At 41.9% G+C, this 12,822-nt stretch overlaps 1 long non-coding RNA gene across 1 annotated transcript; it reads left to right on the top strand.

Annotated features, from left to right (window-relative positions):
- Nucleotides 1-665: 665 nt before the first annotated feature.
- Nucleotides 666-12,489, top strand: LOC117075001. The gene is made up of 2 exons (XR_004433809.1): nucleotides 666-823; nucleotides 11,985-12,489. It is a non-coding gene; the product is annotated as an uncharacterized LOC117075001 (long non-coding RNA).
- Nucleotides 12,490-12,822: the final 333 nt, after the last annotated feature.

Below are 12,822 nucleotides of genomic sequence, written 5' to 3'. Positions count from 1 at the left end.
ACTTCCCATCGTGGCCCAAACTAGTTTTTTAAGGTTTCTCTGATATCCCCTTGGCTGAGAGGAGGGGTCCATTCCATCAGTTGGGGTGCTTAGCATTTTATTTTTCACTTACAAGGGCCTCATCTGAAGGCTCTGCTGGGGAAGGATATACTCCCAACCTCACTCACACAGTTGATGAGATTCAGTTTCTCCAGCATCACTGACTGAGGCTTCCCTCAATACCTTGCCATTTGCTTCACCAAAGCCAGTTAAAGAGTTTTTCTACTAGCAAGACAAAAGTCACAATATTTTGGGACCTAATGTTGTTTAATAAAAAGTTAGTCTAGTCTTTGCTCCTGGTTCCTGGGAGGTTAAAACCTCTAAATCCTTGGAATTTCCAGAGTTCTAGGAATGTCTTTGTTACTCATGGTGGGCCCCTCAACTACACCTCAATTTATGCTAATGAGATAACTCATGATGGGTCCTCATATAGTTTCAGCATAGGGATTGGCCATTCCAGCACAGCCAACTATGTGATTAGAGGGTTGAAACTTTTGGCATAAATCCCAGGGAACAGAGAAGGTTGGAGATTGAGTTTAATCACATCACATGACCAGTGATTCAGTTAATCATGCCTACATAATGGAATGCCAATAAAAAACTCTGGACACTGAAGTTTGGGTATACTTCCTGGCTGGTGAACACATTGATGTACCAGGAAGGTGATGTGTCCTGATACCACAGACAGCAGACGTGGGAACTCTGGGACCCTTCCTGAACTTGCTCTGTGTGTCTCTTCATTTGGCTGGTTCTGATTTGTATCCTTTATAACAAAATTGTAATTGTAAGTGTAGCACTTGCCTGAATTCTGTGAGCTGCTCTAGTAAATTATTGAACCTGTTGGTGGGAGGAGTGAAATCTCCCCAAACTTGTAGCTCATTGTTTAAAAGTGACGGTGGCCTGGGGACCCCTAAACTTGTAGCTGGTGCCTGACATGCAGGCAGTCTTGTTGGGGACTGTGCCCTTACATCTGCGGAGTCTGCTCTAACCCCAGGTGGTTAGCATCAGATTAGTATCAGTTGGCATTGCAGTATTGTACTTAATCATGAAAATGACATCACATTACGTTTGCTGTATTCTACTGATTGGAAGTAAGTTGCCAGGTCCAACCCACACTGAAGGACAGGGGATTACATATGGGAATGAACATCAGGAGTCATGGAACATTGGGAGCTATGTCAGAAGCTTTCTATCACAATGAGTGTATCCCAGAGTGTGATGACTTGACTTAGGGAATCTTGATTAATTAATACACATGAGATCAGGGATTGTAGAATTTTAATAGTGGAAAGGATGTTAGGTGCTGTCTAGTCTAGTTCAACCCTCTTGTTTTACAGATGAGAAAAATCAGGCTTAGTGAATGTAAGTGTATTGTTTGAGAACATGCAATGTGCGAGTATCATGGTCAGGACAAGAACCCAGTGCTCTTTTCCCAATACCATGCTGACTAAATGATTTAATCTAGCTACCAAGTAAATTGGAATTGCTACAGGTGAATAGTTACATTCCCTGAAACACACCCATAGAGCTTCTGGACTCCGTTGCAGAGACAGAAAAACACCAAGGGTTAGAAGATTCGGGTAGAGTCAAAGATTTTGGCAGGCAAATATTTTGACTGGCAGAAAATTGTGAAAGGCTCTTTGTCTTCTGTTGCATTGAATTTTTAAATTTATTGTTTTTGTATTTTATTAATTTTTAGTGGAGACAAGGTCTTGCTATGTTGCCCAGGATGGTCTCAAACTCCTGATCTCTAATGATCCTCCCACCTCAGCATTCCAAAGTGCTGAGATTACAGGTGTGAGGTACCACCTCTGGTCGATTTTTGTTAAAAATTAGAAAATCAAAAAGGAAGTATAGAATTTCAGATGCTAGAAAACAAAGTGAAGAAGCAAAACAAAAGCAAGCTTCACACCAGTACTTTACAGAGAATTAGCAATACTCTCCAGACTGGTCCATAAATGAATTTCTCTTCTTGGTTAGTGTTGTGATCAGTGGCTGTAGAGTTCTGGAACTAGTTCTCAGTGAAGGTTGCACAGCACTCAATGTGCTAAGAGAAATTGTATCATGAGCTGAAGTGGTTTGACCTCAAATACAATGGGCAGAAAAAAAAATGCTGCTAGAACATAAGCAAGAAGCTAATTGTGGCTTCTCTAATTAGTTTACAAAATAACTTCAATTGTGGCCTCTTAACAGATTGCAGGAAACAGCAGTCACTGACATTATGGAGGTTGGAGGGAGTAGGCAGGAAGCAGTGCTGTGCTTCATTTTCAGCAAAGGCAGCAGGCAGCATGCAAAATAAAGTTAAATTTCTGGAAGCTCTGGCTTCCAGAGGCATTTGTGGAAGAAAACTCTGCTTACAGCAGAGTTGTGGCCAAGTCATGTCACTCAGTACAAATATGTCACTGACTCCCTATTATCTTCACCAACAAGAACAAGCCCTTCAATGTGTAATTCAAAACTGGAAACTCCCATCAATGGTATCTCTCTCATCGCACTTAAAGTGAGTCCTTTGTTCCATTCCAACGAGGTTACTTAGTGTTCCTTAGTCATGCTGTCACATCCTTGTCCTCACACCATTCCCTCATCCCATCTAAATCTTATGCATTTTTCTGGACCAAGTAAAGTCTACTCTTCTCTGGGAAGCCTTCTCATTCTCTCCACTTTATTATTATTATTATTATTATTTTGAGACGGAGTCTTGCTCTGTCACCCAGACTGGAGTGCAGCGGCGTGACGATAACGTTGGCTCGCCGCACCCTCCGCCTCCCAGGTTCAAGCGATTCTCCTGCCTCAGCCTTGAGAGTAGCTGGGATTACAAGCGCCTGTCACCACGCCCGGCTAATTTTTTTGTATTTTTAGTAGAGACAGAGTTTCACCATGTTGGTCATGATGGTTTTGAACTCCTGACCTCAAGTGATCTGCCTACCTTGGCCTCCCAAAGCGCTGGGATTACAGGCGTGAGTCACTGCGCCCGGCTTCCACTTTATTATTTAACAAAAGCCTTGCACTGTGCTGTGTGTTTTATAAATGTTTACTCATTCAATCCTTACAATAGCTTTAGGAGGTAGGTACTATCATAACTTAAAGCAAGACTCAGAGGCAGAAGCATTTAGAAAAGGAGAGAAAAGGCTGGGCACGGTGGCTCACATCTGTAATCCCAGCACTTTGGGAGGCCGAGGCAGTCAGATCACCTGAGGTCAGGAGTTCAAGACCAGCCTGGCCAACATGGCAAAATCCCATCTCTACTAAAAATACAAAAATTAGTCGGGTGTGGGCGCCTGTAATCCCAGTTACTCAGGAGGCTGAGGCAGGAGAATCGCTTGAACCCGGGAGGCGGAGATTGCAGTGAGCCAAGATCACGCCATTGCTCTCCAGCCTGGGCAACAAGAGCGAGACTCCATCTCAAAAAAAAAGAAAAGAAAAATAAAAAGAAAAGAAAAAGAAAAAGTGAAAAAGAACGTTTACTTGCAACGAATGTGACAGAGTGAGACTTCAGAAGTTCGGGCTTACCATATACAAAATACAGGTATTTAAAGGACTAAAACCTACAAAATTAACAAAGGTACAAAGTTTACATATCTGCTTATGGTGGAAAAGCAACAACTTTCTCACATGATCATATTCATGAAAGTCAGGACACGTCTTCAGATACCAACATAGCAAAAACAAGAGATACATTTTTTTTTTTTTTTTGAGAGGGAGTCTGGCTCTGTCGCCCAGGCTAGAGTGCAGTGGCGCAATCTGGGCTCACTGCAAGCTCTGCCTCCCGAGCTCACGCCATTCTCCTGCCTCAGCCTCCCGAGTAGCTGGGACTACAGGCGCCCGCCACCACGCCAGGCTAATTTTTTGTATTTTTAGTAGAGATGGGGTTTCACCGTGTTCGCCAGGATGGTCTCGATCTGCTGACCTTGTGATCCGCTGGCCTCGGCCTCCCAAAGTGCTGGGATTACAGGCGTGAGCCACAGTGCCCGGCCAAGAGATATATTTTTTAAAGGAGTTTGTAGGAGGTTTTCAAGATTTTATTTGGGGGTCAGAATGAGACAGGGTGACTTATTTTGGTTTGTCTCATATTCAAAGTGTTCTTTTTTTTTTTTTTTTTTTTCCTGACTGTGGAATGTAAGACGTTTGATTGTATTGCAGACAATGGAAAGTGTCAGTTTTTGCTTCTACATTATCCCCACCCTTACCTCGGCTCTTTACAGATCAGAAACCAAGGTAGAGGTAGGTAAAGTAACTTGCTTCAGGTCATAGGGCTGGCAAATGGCTGAGCCAAGATTTGAATACAAGAAGCTGGGCTCCATTGAGTAATGATGCCTCTCTATCCTCTAGTGATACCTCCCTTCTCAGAAAGTTAGTGGCTCAGCCTTGGCAACATAGGGAAATCCCTTCTCTACAGAAAAAAAAAAAAAAAAAAAATTCTGGGCATGTTGGGGTGCACCTGTAGTCCCAGATAGTCAGGAGGCTGAGGCAGGAGGATTGCTTGAGCCTGAGAGGTCGAGGCTGCAGTGAGCCATGATAGTGGCATTGCATTCCAGCCTGTGTGTCAGAACGAGACCCTGTCTCAAAAAAAAAAAAAAAAATAGAAAAGTGGGAGTTCGAGACCAGCCTAGCCAACATGGTGAAATCCCGTCTCTACTAAAAATACAAACATTAGCCAGGCATGGTCCCAACTACTCGGGAGGCTGAGGCAGGAGAATCACTTGAATTCAGGAGGCAGAGTTTGCAGTGAGCCAAGATCATGCCGTTGCACTCCAGGCCTGGGCAACAAGAGCCAGACTCTGTCTCGGAAAAAGAAAAGAAAAGAGAAGAGAAGGGAAGGGAAGGGAAGGGGAGGGGAGGGGAGGGGAGGGGAGGGGAGGGGAGGGGAGGGAAGGGAAGGGAAGGGAAGGGAAGGGAAGGGAAGAACCAGTTGATGGCTACTTAATGCCTGCCCCATTCATTTATCATTTAAGAATGCACAGCCCTATGTTCTTATTTCATTTTGTGTATGTGATTATCTTATTTCCCCACTGGCCTTGAAGGCTCCTTAACAGCTGGGCCTTGGTTATGCTGGAATTAGGAGGGCACTACACAACTGTTGCTCTGTAAATATTCATGGACTGGATGAACGATCCTCTTCAGGTCCATTTCCGCCAGTACAAGCTGGTGGAGACTGCTTACTCTCCACCAAACCTTACTTATACTAATGGTTAGTGGAAATATGTGTAGCATTAGTTTTGAACAAAACCAAAATATTGAAAATTGAAGCTGAGATTTCTATTAGAATCTAGAAGGACCTCCTATAGGCTTAGGAATGCCAAAACCTATTTCTCTTTCCACTTACATTTAAAAGCCTCCTAGGCTTTCTGAAATGTCACTGAAGCTTGAAATTTGAGGTGGCAGCAAAGGGCTGCCGCCATCTAAGTTCATGGTTCCTAGCCTGTCCCCTTAGCAGTGACCAAGGAAAAATGGTTTAATCCTCTACATTTTTATATCCTGTAAAGCAAGCTTAAGAATCCATCAGTGTAATAATCTCCCCAAGGAGTCAAGGTGACAAATGTTGGAAATATGCTTTTCAAGTGAAAGAGATTCACAATAATAAAGTTCTGCCAAAAAGCCATCAATACCCTTAACAGGCTAGAAAGGGCTCACCTTTTTTTTTTCTAGTAAAAAATAATGTCTTTTTGACATATCTATAGTTTGCCATTAGTGGGTTATTTTATGACCACATTCTAAACTCTTGCAATAAATAGCTCTCATCACAAAGTTTCACATGTCATTATACTAAAAAGGTATCTTTGACAGTATCACCTTCATCTCTGTAGCTTACAAAAATAATAATCTGACTTCCCCTAAGTATTTATATAGTGTATAATATTCTTTCATCTGCAAAATATTGCTTCAAAATGCATATTTTGAATGTCATTTTTTCTTTCCTTCTTTTGTTTTTTGAAACAGAGTCTCGCTTTGTTGCCCAGGCTGGAGTGCAGTGGTGTGATCTCAGCTCATTGCAACCTCCGCCTCCCGGGTACAAGAGATTCTCCTGCCTCAGCCTCCCAAGTAGCTGGGATTACAGGCATGTGCCAGCATGCCCAGCTAATTTTTGTATTTTTAGTAGAGATGGGATTTTACCACGTTGGCCAAGGTGGTTTCGAACTCCTGACTTCAGGTGATCTGCCCGTCTCGACCTCCCAAAGTGCTGGGATTACAGGCATGAGCCACCGTACCCGGCTGAATGGCATTGTTTTGATGCAGATAATTTCTTAATGTTATTTTGGCATACGAGAATATTGTACTACTTTCCTACTTAGATAATCTTTTTCGCCAGTCAGTAGAAATCTCTTTTAATGAGGGTAAAGAAAACCACACAGATTGTTCAATTTCTCTCCGAAGATACTATAGTAGTACGTTACTTTAAATCGGATTTAGACTAAGACAGGTTCTAAATGCACACTCAAACAAATAAGTAAGCAAACTAATTACATGAAAGAATGAACTCCTCAAGGAACCCATAGGAACATGCCATCATTCTATTTCTGAGTAACCCTAGAGCTATGGTATTACAAGCCAATGAAAGATTTGGTTCTGTGCTTAGGCAGTTAATGAAATTATGTTTCCCCATTTTTCCTCTTGTGAGAAAGTTGTTGCTTTTCCACCATATGCAGATATGTAAACTTTGTACCTTTGTTAATTTTGTAGGTTTTATTCCTTTAAATGCCTATATTTTGTATCTGGTAAGCCCAAACTTCTGAAGTCTCAATCAATATCTTTCTCTCCTTTCATTATTTCCTTTGTTTGGGTGGTATACATCCTTCAGTACCTTCCTAAGAAACTGTATATAGGAGGTAATTTTTAGATAGTTCATGTCTGAAGATGTCTTCGTTTTGCCCTTATGCTTAATTGATATGTGAATTTTGGGCTGCAAATAATTTTTCCTCAGAATTTTGAAAGCACTGCTCCATTTTCTTCTGGATTCTAGACATTTTGACTCTTGACTCTTTATATATGGCCTGTTTTCTTTTCTGAAATCTTTTATAAACCCCAGTGTTCTTAAATGTCATGTACATGTGTTTTTTTCTGTGGTTCTATTTTCACATGTTGTGCTGGGATTAGATGGGCCTTTTCTATCTGAAAACTTATGCCTTTCAGTTCTGATAAATTTTCTTGAATGATGTCTTCCATAATTTCCTCTCTTTCATTTTTTTTTCCCAATTCTTCTCTTAGAGCAGGGGTTCCCAAATCCCTGGACTGTGGACTGGTACTGGTTCATGGCCTGGTACCAGTCCGTGCCTGTTAGGAACTGGGCTGCACAGTAGGAGGTGAGTAGCGGGCAAGTGAGCATTATTCCCTGAGCTCCACCTCTTGTCAAATCAGCAGGAGCATTAAATTCTCATAGAGGTGTGAACCTTATTATGAACTGCCCATGTGAGGGATCTAGGTTGTGTGCTCCTTATGAGAATTTAATTTCTGATGATCTGAGACAGAACAGTTTCACCCTGAAACCATCCCCCAACCCCAATCCCTGTCCGTGGAAAAATTGTCTTCCACAAAACTGGTCCCTGGTGCTAAGAAAGTTTGGTACTTTTGTCTTATAGAATTCTTGTTATTCAAGTGCTAGATATTCTCGAATGACCTTTTTATTTTCCTTAAATCTCTACATTCCTATTTCCCATCTTTTTGTCATTTTGCTCCACTTTCTGGGAAATTTCTTCAACGGCATCTTTCAAATCTTTCACTGAGATTTTCATTTCTGCAAATCTCTAAATATCCTTATTTCTTGAATGTAATATCTTCTTATCTTTCTAAGGTTATTAATTACAGTTTTGTGATGTCTTATTTTCTCTGCAGTCTGTTTCCTCCAAGTTGGGTGTTTTGTTCTGTTTGTTGTGGTCTGTTTATCATACTGGAGGTTTGCCTCAGATGCTTGGTGAATCTTAGATAGCTACTTATATTCAAGAGAGGCACTCTTGCAAGCTGTTTGAAAGATCTGAGCATGTGGGTGGGGCTTATTTGTGGGCTTCACTGTATGATGATCTGGGGATGGGGGATGGTTTCCGGATGAAACTGTTCCACCTCAGATCATCCGACATTAGATTCTCATAAGGAGCACACAACCTAGATCCCTCACATGTGCAGTTCACAATAGGGTTCACACCTCTATGAGAATCTAATGCTCCTGCTGATCTGACAAGAGGTGGAGCTCAGGCAGTAACATTCGCTGGCCTGCTGCTCACCTCCTACAGTGCAGCCCAGTTCTTAACAGGCCATGGACCAGTACCATAGAAGGGAAGAATGTCATCGAGGAACTCTTAAAGTTGAAATTCTTTGGTATTTCCTCTTGGACTGGTTGGATTCTGTAGAGAAGATGCTTTAATATTTTGTTTGTTAAAAAAAAAAAAATGCTGAGCTGGCCAGGCATGGTGACTCATGCCTGCAATCACAGTACTTTGGGAGACAAAGGTGGGTGGATTGCTTGAGCCCAGGAGTTTGAGACCAGACTGGGCAACATAGTGAGACCTTATCTCAACAACAACAACAAAAATACAAAAAATTTGTCAGGCATGGTGGTGTGCACTTGTGGTCCCAGCCACTCAGGAGGTTGAAATGGGAAGATGGCTTGAACTGGGGAGGCAGAGGAGCTCAGATTGTACCACTGTACTCCAGCCTGGTTGATGGAGTGAGAACCTGTCAGAAGAGAAGGAAAGAAAAGAAAAGAAAAAAAAAAAAAAAAAAGACTGAGCTGAGTATACTCCCTTTAATTTCCTGGAAACAGTATGCCAACCTTCAATAGTGCCTTATTGTCCAGATAATATGCCTCCTAAGATGAGGTGGAGAAGAAGCTCCAGGGATCCTATGTGTTCTTAAAACACCCTTCATCCAATCAATCTGCTTTTAGCCCTCCTTCCCCCTCACTTCTAGTAGAACCTCGTACCACCAATTCTTGAGCCTTTTAGAACTTCAGGGGTGAATATTAAATTGCTTTTTGGCTTTCCTCATTTCTAGATTAAGAACTGCTTTCTCAGATGTGCTAGTTAGTTACCACTTGGTCATCAGCTTTTCAAATTCCAAAATTTTATCGCTGTTATGACTTTTCTATCCTTCTTTGTGAGTTTGTGCCTTAGAAAGAATCCTGTTATGTTGATTCATTGGGGTTTTAGGAGGAAGCAAAAATAAACACAGGGTTCCATCTGCCCTTTTAATTTAGTAGTCCCTCAGCTAGGCTTCCTAGTTAACTCCTTGCATTTCTGGGACTATTTCCTATTTCTTTTTCCTTGAAGATCCATTACTGATTCCTTTTTGCCTTGGACTTTTCTTATAGAATCTTTCACAACATTAATAAGATGAAATCCAACAGGGTTGGATAAAAACTGTAAGGTTTTATACTTGGAATTAAAATCCTGATTAAACAACCCAGAATAGAAGAGGTGTTGCTTAATGTCCACATGTGGAAAAAACTGTAAGATAAACATGCAGTAATTCAATGATGTGATATGACTGTTCTTCAAATGCTAATTCATAAGTGGGCCACATTAATGAAGAATAATACTCAGAACAGGGGAGAGAAGATGATACTCCCTCTCGCCTTAGTATTTGCTTCTGGATGCTCTGATGTCCCCTACCCCATACTTTAAGAAGGACAATGACAGCAAATAACAGAAACAGACAGAAGTGAGTGGGTGGGGTGTGGAATGGCGGTGTGCATTTATATTCTCAGCTACTCCAGGAGGCTGAGGCAGGAGGGTCCCTTGAATTTAGGAGTCCAGCCTGGGCAACATAATGAGACTCCATCTCTAAAAAAAAAAGTGAGTGGTTGGAGATAGGGTTTAAAGCCTCAGCATATGGGCCAGACGTGATGGCTCACACCTGTAATCCCAGCACTTTGGGAGGCTGAGGCGGGTCGATCACTTGAGGTCAGGAGTTCGAAACCAGCCTGGCCAAGATGGTGAAACCTTGTCTCTACTAAAAATACAAAAAATTTGTCAGGCATGGTGGTGTGCACTTGTGGTCCCAGCCACTCAGGAGGTTGAAATGGGAAGATGGCTTGAACTGGGGAGGCAGAGGAGCTCAGATTGTACCACTGTACTCCAGCCTGGTTGATGGAGTGAGAACCTGTCAGAAGAGAAGGAAAGAAAAGAAAAGAAAAAAAAAAAAAAAGACTGAGCTGAGTATACTCCCTTTAATTTCCTGGAAACAGTATGCCAACCTTCAATAGTGCCTTATTGTCCAGATAATATGCCTCCTAAGATGAGGTGGAGAAGAAGCTCCAGGGATCCTATGTGTTCTTAAAACACCCTTCATCCAATCAATCTGCTTTTAGCCCTCCTTCCCCCTCACTTCTAGTAGAACCTCGTACCACCAATTCTTGAGCCTTTTAGAACTTCAGGGGTGAATATTAAATTGCTTTTTGGCTTTCCTCATTTCTAGATTAAGAACTGCTTTCTCAGATGTGCTAGTTAGTTACCACTTGGTCATCAGCTTTTCAAATTCCAAAATTTTATCGCTGTTATGACTTTTCTATCCTTCTTTGTGAGTTTGTGCCTTAGAAAGAATCCTGTTATGTTGATTCATTGGGGTTTTAGGAGGAAGCAAAAATAAACACAGGGTTCCATCTGCCCTTTTAATTTAGTAGTCCCTCAGCTAGGCTTCCTAGTTAACTCCTTGCATTTCTGGGACTATTTCCTATTTCTTTTTCCTTGAAGATCCATTACTGATTCCTTTTTGCCTTGGACTTTTCTTATAGAATCTTTCACAACATTAATAAGATGAAATCCAACAGGGTTGGATAAAAACTGTAAGGTTTTATACTTGGAATTAAAATCCTGATTAAACAACCCAGAATAGAAGAGGTGTTGCTTAATGTCCACATGTGGAAAAAACTGTAAGATAAACATGCAGTAATTCAATGATGTGATATGACTGTTCTTCAAATGCTAATTCATAAGTGGGCCACATTAATGAAGAATAATACTCAGAACAGGGGAGAGAAGATGATACTCCCTCTCGCCTTAGTATTTGCTTCTGGATGCTCTGATGTCCCCTACCCCATACTTTAAGAAGGACAATGACAGCAAATAACAGAAACAGACAGAAGTGAGTGGGTGGGGTGTGGCATGGCGGTGTGCATTTATATTCTCAGCTACTCCAGGAGGCTGAGGCAGGAGGGTCCCTTGAATTTAGGAGTCCAGCCTGGGCAACATAATGAGACTCCATCTCTAAAAAAAAAAGTGAGTGGTTGGAGATAGGGTTTAAAGCCTCAGCATATGGGCCAGACGTGATGGCTCACACCTGTAATCCCAGCACTTTGGGAGGCTGAGGCGGGTCGATCACTTGAGGTCAGGAGTTCGAAACCAGCCTGGCCAAGATGGTGAAACCTTGTCTCTACTAAAAATACAAAAAATTAGCCAAGCGTGGTGGTGGATGCCTGTAATTCCAGCTTCTTGGGAGGCTGAGACAGGAGAATCGCTTGAACCCAGGAGGCAGAGGTTGCAGTGAGCTGAGGTCATACCATTGCACTCCAGCCTGGGCAACAGAGTGAGACCCTGTCTCAAACAAAACAAAATAAAAAAACCTCAGCATATGAGGAATGTGTGAAGCAACTAACGGTGCTTTGCTTGAGACAGAATTTGAGAGGGGAATGTGAAAAGCTGTCATGTGGGTTAAGGATTAAATTTGGATTATGTTTTCCGGGAGACCAGAATTTGAACGAACGGTAGAAAATACAGAGAGAAAGGTGCCAGTTCAAGATAAAAAAGACCTTTCTTCTGATAAGAGCTCTTTGGAAAGGGCATAGGCTGGCCCAGGAGATGCTATTGTCTCTGTCCCTGAAGGATTAGTGGTTGAATTAAGTAACTAAGGTCCTTTCCAGTCCTATTATTCTATGTCAAGGTCAAATAATCATTCAGATCAGGAAGGGCTATAAATGTGATTTAGAAGCATATTCCTCAATTTTTTTTTTTTTTTTACAGAGAAATTGAGAGCCAGCTGATCAGTGCCTGAGCAAGTTCTCCAACCAAGTCTTCTAATTCTCCACTGTGCATTCCTTTTGGTCTTCCACGCCAGCCTTTTATAGTCCAAACTCCATTTGTTATTTTATAGCCCCTACCATATTTGAACATTTATAATGAGAGTTTCCTCAAAAAAAATGTGTAATTTTACATACTGTGCATTTGTATTTGAAAGGATGAAGACTTTCCCAGAATTTGTGCACCTCTTGCAGCCTCTCAATGCTCAGGTCTTAAATAGATACCAAACTTGTCCTCAGGGCACGGGTGACACTGTCAACTCAGCAACAGTGACTACATACGTCTGCATATTTTTGCCCTATGATCTGAGGTGCGTTTTGAGAGCTATGCCTTGTGTTCCCTGACCTGGGTTTGAAAAGTCTTTCACTTGTTAGTGTCCTGACACTGGCTGTAATATATGAACCTCATATATACAATATGCAAAATCTAAGGCCTTATGGCAAATCATTTGTGAACATTTGTATGGTTAATGACTCCTTGAACTGTCTGTCCTCATTAATCATAAACTCTGGGCTTAGCTATTTCAGTCTCACAATGGTTTCTTTCTCCCCAGACTATAAGGATTAGCCTGGTCCAGAAGTCCAAAAATCAGAATTAAGAATTGGGCAGAAGGCAAGGATTTATGCATGCAGAGCAAGTGTTAACGAGTTTACTGTTGCCAGAGGTCAAGGACAGGCTGGAATCTAGGGGGGCAAGTCACAAGCTAAGGGAAGGCAAATTTCCAAATCCAGGCAGACAGGGGGTCAGGCCCAGAGGCCAGCACTCAGAACACTGGAATGGT

This window comes from Trachypithecus francoisi, unplaced genomic scaffold (assembly GCF_009764315.1).
Source record: "Trachypithecus francoisi isolate TF-2019V2 unplaced genomic scaffold, Tfra_2.0 Lachesis_group5, whole genome shotgun sequence".
NCBI classification, from domain to species: domain Eukaryota; kingdom Metazoa; phylum Chordata; class Mammalia; order Primates; family Cercopithecidae; genus Trachypithecus; species Trachypithecus francoisi.
Note: the sequence above shows the minus strand (reverse complement) of the source record. Positions and strands in the feature narration are given on the sequence as shown.